The sequence below is a fragment of the Athene cunicularia genome, assembly GCF_003259725.1.
Source record: "Athene cunicularia isolate RWA chromosome 24 unlocalized genomic scaffold, athCun1 chr24_part1, whole genome shotgun sequence".
In the NCBI taxonomy this organism is placed as follows: domain Eukaryota; kingdom Metazoa; phylum Chordata; class Aves; order Strigiformes; family Strigidae; genus Athene; species Athene cunicularia.
The window spans coordinates 1,170,641-1,178,971 of NW_020799132.1; positions in this window are offsets into that span (position 1 = coordinate 1,170,641).

Here is an 8,331-nt window from a genome sequence, read left to right on the forward strand (position 1 = left end):
GGGGGGGGGGGGGGGAACAGACATGTTTTAATCGAAATTTTGTCTCTGCTGGTTTTGAGATATGGATGTTACTTAAATATAATTTTCTTTGTTAATCCCTGCGTGTCCGAGGACCACGATGGGCTTTACCCAGTTCTGCCCAATGCAGCTTTGCTGGGTGCAGGGGAGCTGCTTCTCAGGAAGCAGAATCAAGCCCTGGTGATGTCCCCCAGTGCCCACAGACGAGTCCTTTACCTTCAGCCTGGGATGCATAAAGGTCACAGCCAAGCAGAATTTCAGTAACAAAAGCAACCCGGGCTTAGCTCCCCCGGTTTCAGCTTTCACTGCCATCTGAAACCTGTTTCCAAGATTTTAATCAAATCTTGCACAAATAAAACGTCTCCTTTTGTGTACCTCCCGCTGTCCACAAAGTACACACACGCATGCATGCGTGCACACACACGGGCTCCAAAGAAATGTATGGGAAGGAGTGTCAGCCAGCACCAACCCCAGCTGTTGCACCTAAGCTCGGTTCAGAAATTTCAGGGTTTTAATCCGAAAAGCAAGCGCAGCAGCAGGGGCCAGGCGACCACAGCGTTGCATCCCAGGCTCTGTTTGCTGTATGGGTTTTACGACGCCCATTAAAGCCTCATCGACACGGCTGCCACGTGCAGTTTGCTGCCTAGATGCCATGTCCTCCTCTTGCTGTTGCTGCACTGACAGGGAACTGCATTTGATTTTCCTCCTGGGAGACCAGGCAGGGTGTTATGGTTTGATTTTTAAATACTAACAGGAGTTGCAGTTGCTCTGGAAAATTATGTCACCAGCATCTCCAGCATCTGTAGAACAGAGATAAGTAATTTGCCTTGCACGGTGGGAAGGCAGAGAGGGACATCTATTCATCTGGCTGCAGTTTTCCAAAGCAAGGAGGGATCTGGGGGCTCAGTTTAAGACCTTGGAGGCTTCTCAAAACGGGATCCCTATTTTTCCTCCAGCTCCCCGACATCCCTGGGGACAGGACTTCAGAAAGGCAAGAGGATAACAACCCTGACCTGCTGAGAGCCAGTGCTGTATCTCCATATGAATTTCATGCTAAGGGGCATCTGCCCAAAACCCACCACCCCACTTGTGCTAGGTGGTTGCACCAACAGATGTGGAGCCTGAGAGATATCCAGCCAGCAAAGGGATAAAAGAGGCCAAGATCACAGAGTTCATCTCCCAGTCAAATTCCCAGTCTGCTCTCCCCAGGCTCTGCATGTATAAACTATTTCTATGCATCTGATCTTTTTAAAGCACTACGATTTACAAACTTTAGGGATTTTGACCTTAAAATGCAAGTTACTCCACTGCACGCCAAAGCATTAGCATCTGATTGCATAAGCAAAATAAATGGCAGTAAAGGAAAAAAAGATGCTCTGAGCAGGAGGATGGGAGTAAAGTCATTTTTCACCCGAGTTTCCACTCGGGGTCAATGCCTCTTTAAAGCTCCCCTCGGCCACTCACTTTTTTTCCCATCAAAAGCCCCACTGTGTCCTTGTCTGGTCTCCGCTACTTTACCCAGTAGCCTGCATGTAAATGGATGTACAGCGGGTCAGAGTGGAGCCAGCTGACCCAGCGGCCTCCTCCCACCCTTGCTCTGATGGATGGACACCAAGGTCAGGAACCCAATGCACTGTTGTCTCAGGTAAAACCCGCTCCCTGCCCAGCCTCCTCATCTTCCCCTTCCCAGGCCTGAGACTAATCCCGCAGAATGCTCAATCAGGAGGATTTCAGGCCTTTTGGTGGCATGAAAGCAGCACGGGAACAAGTTTGGAAGCAGGTATGTGTTGCTTTCATTTGCAGAGAGTCAAGAAAATTCATCTCTCTGGGACTGTGCATCCCAGGGCTGCATGAATTTGTGCCTGTCTCCCTCAACAGACCTCAGTCCTTGAGCCCTGAGCTAGCTGAGATCCTCCCCTGAGCCCCCACGCAGGACAGCCACCACCCCTGCCCCACCTCAAGGTATCCACAGCCTGGGATGTCCCCCCACCCCTGGATGTCTGCGATGGAGGAAGAAGAGTTTCTCAGAGGCTCCGAGTTTCTCCTACCCTCTTCCCACGTGCCCACAGCAAGCCCGTGACCACCAAGCCCTGGTAGCCCTCATCTCCAGTCCACACCAAGCCCAACGCTACCCAAGCTCATCCCCACACCGCGCCGAGCCCCCTCAATCCCAGCTTTCACGAAGACCAAAACTAGGGCATAGTTAGTGATGGAGGAAGCTGAAATGCAGATTTCCCAACATCCCCCAGCTGGCAGGGTTCAGCAGCCGAGAAACCTTTCTCAGGATAAGAGGCGGCTGGGGAGAGGGGGGCTGAGAGCCGAGACCCTTCCCACGCTCCGCGTCGAAGCAGCCCGGGCACTGTGGAGGCACCATCTCCCCATCTCAGGTTTCCACCACCATCAGGCACCTCCACTCCCCCCGGGGCAGCTTTGCCTTTCCCAGGTGCCCCCTGCTCTGGAGAGGGGACACCCGGGCAAATAACCCCGGCTGAGCCCCCTGTTATTTAGGCAGGATTAGGCAAAAATTTGTCTGCACTTTTGAACTGTTTTCACAAGCGTTGCCTCTCACTCCCACGCAGGAAGCAGGAGAGAAGCCGTCCTGTTCCAATTAGGGCTTCTCGGACCGAAAGGGCAGCAAAATTCAGGGGAGGGAAAGGGAAAGTGGGAAAGAAAGCTGGAAAAAAAGGGAACAGAGGAAAATGTGGGAAGCAAGGATGGATGGGGAGAAGGAGTGAGCACAGGGATAGGTTTTTTCTGGGGATGTGGGGATGGGATAGGAGGAGAGAGGCAGAGAACCAAGCAGTATGGAAGGGAGATGTGGTTCTCCTTCCTTCAGCAACTCAGAGATGGGCCTTGCTTCCCTCTTCAAGGAATGGCACAAAAGGCACAGACATTTGCTATTTTAATTTAAAATAAATATATTTCTTTTTTTTAAAAAAAAAGAAAAAGAAGTCTTTTTTTTTTTATTCCTTCAAGCAGTGAAAAATAAATACTCTGAGATGAAAGCTGGGCTTCAAGAGAAAAACAAGAGAGGAAACCGAAAGCCCACACTGCTTAGCGCTGCAGAAAGCACAACAAAGCCGGCTTTCTTCCGGCATTCAGCAGCTTTCTTATGGAGATGTGGTGTGTCATGGGGGTGAGCTCTTCCCCTAAATAAAAGGCCTGAAAACTGTCTTCCCTAAATGCAGATAAAAGCATTTCTTCCAAGTTTGGACTCTCAGCACTTAGAGCATCGAAGGGAGCGAGGAAGGGGAAAGGTTAAGATGAGGGTGAGAAGTCAGGATGCTCTGCTCAGCACCAGGCTTCGGCGTAAATGTCTGTAAAATGGAGTCATCCTCGCTTGGGTGCAAGCTTGCTAGAAGAAAGTGCTTGGAGTAGATGTGTCCAAGAGGAAAACTGGACACAGGAACAACCAAAAGCTGAATGAGTGTTTGTTTCAGCTCTGCGTATCTTGCAGCTGGCGAGGAACCAGGCACCAGCACCAGCAAGGTAGAAGGATGCTTCACCCACTACCCTGATGCTATCAAAGTTGCAGGCTTTGCCCTCCAAGCCTGCCTGCTGCCCTTGTTCAGGCTTCTTTCCACTCCCTCTCTCTCTCCCCCAGCTTTATAATGTGGGTGTTGGATGGAGATCCTGGGAAAGCGGCATCCCCTGCAGTCCCAGGAGCTCGCAGGGGAACAGAGCTTGGTGGTCAGCTTGCTCAGTCCTCCCCAGCTTTTGTGGGAGAGAGGAGGAAAAGAAGTGCTAGAGAAACCTCTGGACCAAAGTTAAGCAAAACCACAAGGTTTGAGTCAACGCTCGCTGCAATTACAGGAGAGTTTCCCCAGCCTCAGCAGGCAGGGACAGGACCTACAGTTCATATTCCTGCAGCCACTCAAAGTGGGGCTTCCCTCAGTGGAGGGCTTCGCTCTGTCCTCCCCATTTTTAAGCTGCTGGAAGGAGCATGGATGGATAAAAGCAAACATCAGGAAGATGCAGCCACCTCTGAGGTTGGGGAACGTGACTACCGTTTAACAACACTCATCAAAACTATGCGAAGCAGTCAGCAAAAAGATTTTTCCATCAAGATGAAGCAACAGCAGAGGTTACGCTGTGCTACGAGGCTGGCGTGGTTTAGCACCACCGTTAACTCAGCACAAGCCCTCCCCTCTCGCCGCAAAGGCAAAAGCTCTTGAACCACCTTCGAAATGGCTCCTGTTGCTTTAGATTTAACAGCACTGCAGTTTAAAACTTGTGCAAGCCTTCCCTGAACCTGCCAGCCTGCCAGCAGAGTTAATTAAACTCGTGCAAAAGCTGTGCGGAGGCTGCGCTCGCAGGTCAGTGCTCTGGAGATAGCCACACACCAGGAGGCTGCAGCCAATGTCGAGGCAGCAAGAACATCCTCCATGTGCTCCAACCACTCCTGCGCGGGAGCTGAAGCCTCCCCTTGAGGTGGTCAGGCCCTTATCGCCCTTCACCTTCCCACTTTCCCAATCAAACATCACATGAGCTGGGGCGTCCCCTCTGAAGACAGGATTAGCATCTCACTTTCAGGCTTGTTTGCCTCGGATCCTTCCTTAGCAGGGCTGGGAGGACACTCCCTGCCTCACGCAAACCTGTGAGACATGCTTCCCCTGTGATAATTCGCTCTAATCCCCGCTAACTGTGCTGCTAAAGAGCTCTAATCCCCATGCACAGGCACACACGCACTAATGGGAGCGTGGGGTGGGCTCAGCAAAGCCTGTAATGGACACCCAGCCCTGACTGAAAGGAGGTCAAGTGTAAATAGCAAGTCCAGGTCATGCCTGTGTCAGCTGCCCCACATCAGTGCTCCAGCTCCGGGAGATGCTTCTCTGCAAACAAGCGGCTAAAACCCGGCTCCTCACACCCCGAGTCCCAGCAGCAAAGCTCAAATTGCTCAACAGCAATGAGAAAAAAAGATTTAAAAAAAAAAATAACTACTCCAAAAACCCAGCGATCCCCACCGAACAAACAACTAGATATTCATTTGCTTTCTTGGAAGGGTGCCCGAGGTATTCAAATGGCTCACGCCTGGGACCAGAAGCCTCTTGAAATTCCTTGCTCTCTTTGGGCTGGGCTGGGAGCCCTGCAAGGCCAGCCAGGCTGGCTTCACCGCCCGGGAGGTTTCCATAGCCGCAGGAGCATGGCCGGAGCCCTCCCAGAGCAAATCCCCGGCTGGGCTTCGGCACTCCATGGAGGGGACAGTGGTCCATGTCATCCACACCCAGCGCTTCGCACCATCCGTGAGAGCGTACACTTCTTTCCAGCCAGGTTAAAACCAGGATTCCTGCTGGTTTTACCTCAAATCACTGGTTGACGATGCCATTTCTGGCATCTCTGATGAAGAAGTGATGCAACTGGAGGATCTGTCCCAAGAGAAGGATAAGGACACATTGCAGTACCTTGACATATATTTACCCTGGGGCAAAAGCACACGTGTGATGCTACCAAGGTACTACAGTGATCACACCCAAACAGTTCAGACTGAGCATTTCTCTAGCCAAACCAGCCCTCACTCTCTCCTCCAGATATTAATCTCCTTCTCCTTCATCATCCAGGGATACAGACAGACATACAATGGGGATTCAGCTCCAATGCCTCCAGCTGCTTGCTCTGGGGAAGAATGAGGCTTCCAAACTACACGTGATAGTATCCCGGAAAAAGGAGAGCAGAGATTTTGCAAGGCCGGGTTGAGGTTACTGGGCAGTGAGTTGTGCAAGGAAGATGCTGTCAGGTTCAGAATTGTAAAAAGGGAAGGCCAAGATCTCTTGGCAGGGCTGTCCCCTCACAGCAGGGATAAGGGCCAAGGAACCCTCATTCACACTGAGCTCCTTCATCACCCCACAAAGAGATCCCAACCCCTCAAAGCTGGCTCAAAGACACCTGAAGAACACACCATGCCAACACATTTTATGAGCAGCTACACATGACCTCACAGCTCGTGATGGTTTCATTGCGTATCCAGTCACGTGAGACAACTCCATGCCCTGAATGAAAAACCAGTTATTTGTGCTGCCCATCACCATAATACGACACACTTCTGATGGAGATGGACTCCACAGATGTTCCTGCTGCTGGGAGCCTGCTGGTCCCAAGAAGGAGCCTCAATTATCCTTGCCTCAGGAAGGGATTAGACATGCAGACGCTCAGCCAAATGCCTCCAATGTGTCTGTACCAAGGAATTCCCCAACCTTCACTTGATTTTCAGGCCAAGTCCTACACAAACTAATCTCTCTGTGTCCTTGCCCCGAGGCTGAATCAAAGCCACGTCATGCCAGACACGAGGGTACCACATGGCAGGACACAGTCTGAAGTGCCCTCAAGCTAGGATGATGTTCAACCCCCAAAATATCTCCCTCCACATCAAAGGCGCTCTCCTCCACTCACCAGCTCTCTCATTCATAAATCAAGAATGTTTGTTAAATCTGGAAGGGCTGGACCAGCTGTGGAGACACGTTGCTGCTGTCCATACAATAGAATTGCCTATGGGTCACGAGTGCCCGCGGATATTCCTGTGGCATTCCTCATGCCCAAGCCATCTCCACATGATGCAGAAAGCACGAAGCCAGGGGTGCAGATGGGATAGAGCTGATGACGAGGAAGGGAGGCTCAGCAGCTCTGGGTCACCTTCCGAGCACACACGCTGCCCCAGGGCGGCAGGGTACGGGGGCGAAGCTTGCCACATCGCTCTGCAGCTGCAGATTCCTGCCGCCCATCCCACCCCCACCTCCGCAGCCTTCCTGGCCAACCCTTCCCTTCAGGGCAACGCCAGCCAGACGTACAGCCAAGCCGGCAAAAAAAAAACAACCCAAACGCAACCGATTGCTCAATGGGAGGGTGCAAGTTGCAGCGTATCACATCTCCCATGGATTGCAGAGGTAGCGCTGCTGCTGCCTTACCCAGAGAAAGCCCTTTTTCTAATATCAGCCTTTCAATAGCTTTGCTTTTTTTTTTTTTTTTCCATACAGCAGGGAGTGTTTCAGCTCTGCCCAGGAAGCGCAGGCAGTGCTCGATGAGCAAGGAGAGGACGTGCAGAGGAGAAGCCCAAGAGCTTCACCCTGTCCTTGCCTGGTGACCATCAGGTCCCCATCTCACCACCTCGTCCCCTTCTGCCCAGGGACCTGCCACTACACACGAGGACTCCAGATCTGTCCTCCATTATCAGGTCAAGCTGTCCACTTGTCTTTACACTTACCAAAGGAGAAGAGGAGAGATTAGGGTATTTAGCTTTGAAATCAAACAAATAATTGCACAGGCTTTTTGCAAACAGATAAGGGTTGGGAGGTCAGAGCGCGGCTGGTAAATCTCAGCACTGCTTGCTCTGACTAAATAATATTAGACCAAGGATAATCAACCATTTTAATCAACAAAATTATTTATAACTCCTCAGAGCAAATAGTCAACTCTGCTAGCAGCTGCCAAGAGATGGCAGGTAGTGTAACGATCCACATACCTCTAATCCCCCTGCGCTAGATATGGATTTACTTCTTTGCATCACTGGATTTACTGCCACTGAAGACTTGCATTTGCAAGTACCCAGACCCCTCCTCTCCTTCCTCCCTCTCTGTGGCTCACAAATACACACCACAACCCCCCTGCAGCGGAAATCGAACCCAAAGTAGCTTGCAATATTCACTGCACAATCCCAGCATCTTCCCTAGTCTAGCTGCATCTCTCAGCACAGCACCACTTAACAGGAGGGAAGAAAGAACCAGCTAAAGAGAAGAGGCAAAAGATGCTCAAAGCAAAGGACTTGCTCTCTTTGCTTTGCTGCCTGAACCAGCCCCATCTCCTCAGTTCCCCAGGCTGCCCTCAGGGTTGTCACTCCATTAATGCCACCAAAGGACACCTCCACCAGCACCATTCGTGTCCCAGCCCACACACAAGAACCACACACGCTCTGCGCCCACTGCACATCGAACATTTCCACCTGCCAGACCTCAGACAGCCGTGCTTTGCACGGCAGCAGATGACCCCGGCAGCCACAAACAGGGCAGGATTTTGCTGGCTGGGTTGAAAACTGCAAGCAAAGGTATTGCTGGGGCAAGGCAAATGAGGGCCAGCTTCACATCGGCCTTGTGGCCAGGTGGGGACAAGGCCATCCCCACATGCTGCCTGCCAGCCTGACACTGTTCGTCCTCCCTGTCCCCAGAGAGTGAACCAAGATGCTCAGCTCCGAGTGATGGAGGCCAGAATGGGCCCTGGAAGATACCTGGGAACTAAAACTCTCCAGCACATGCCAGACAGTGCCTCAGAAACACTGGTGCCAAACCAATTTCATTTCACAACATCCCAGGAATGATTCTCCTGGTA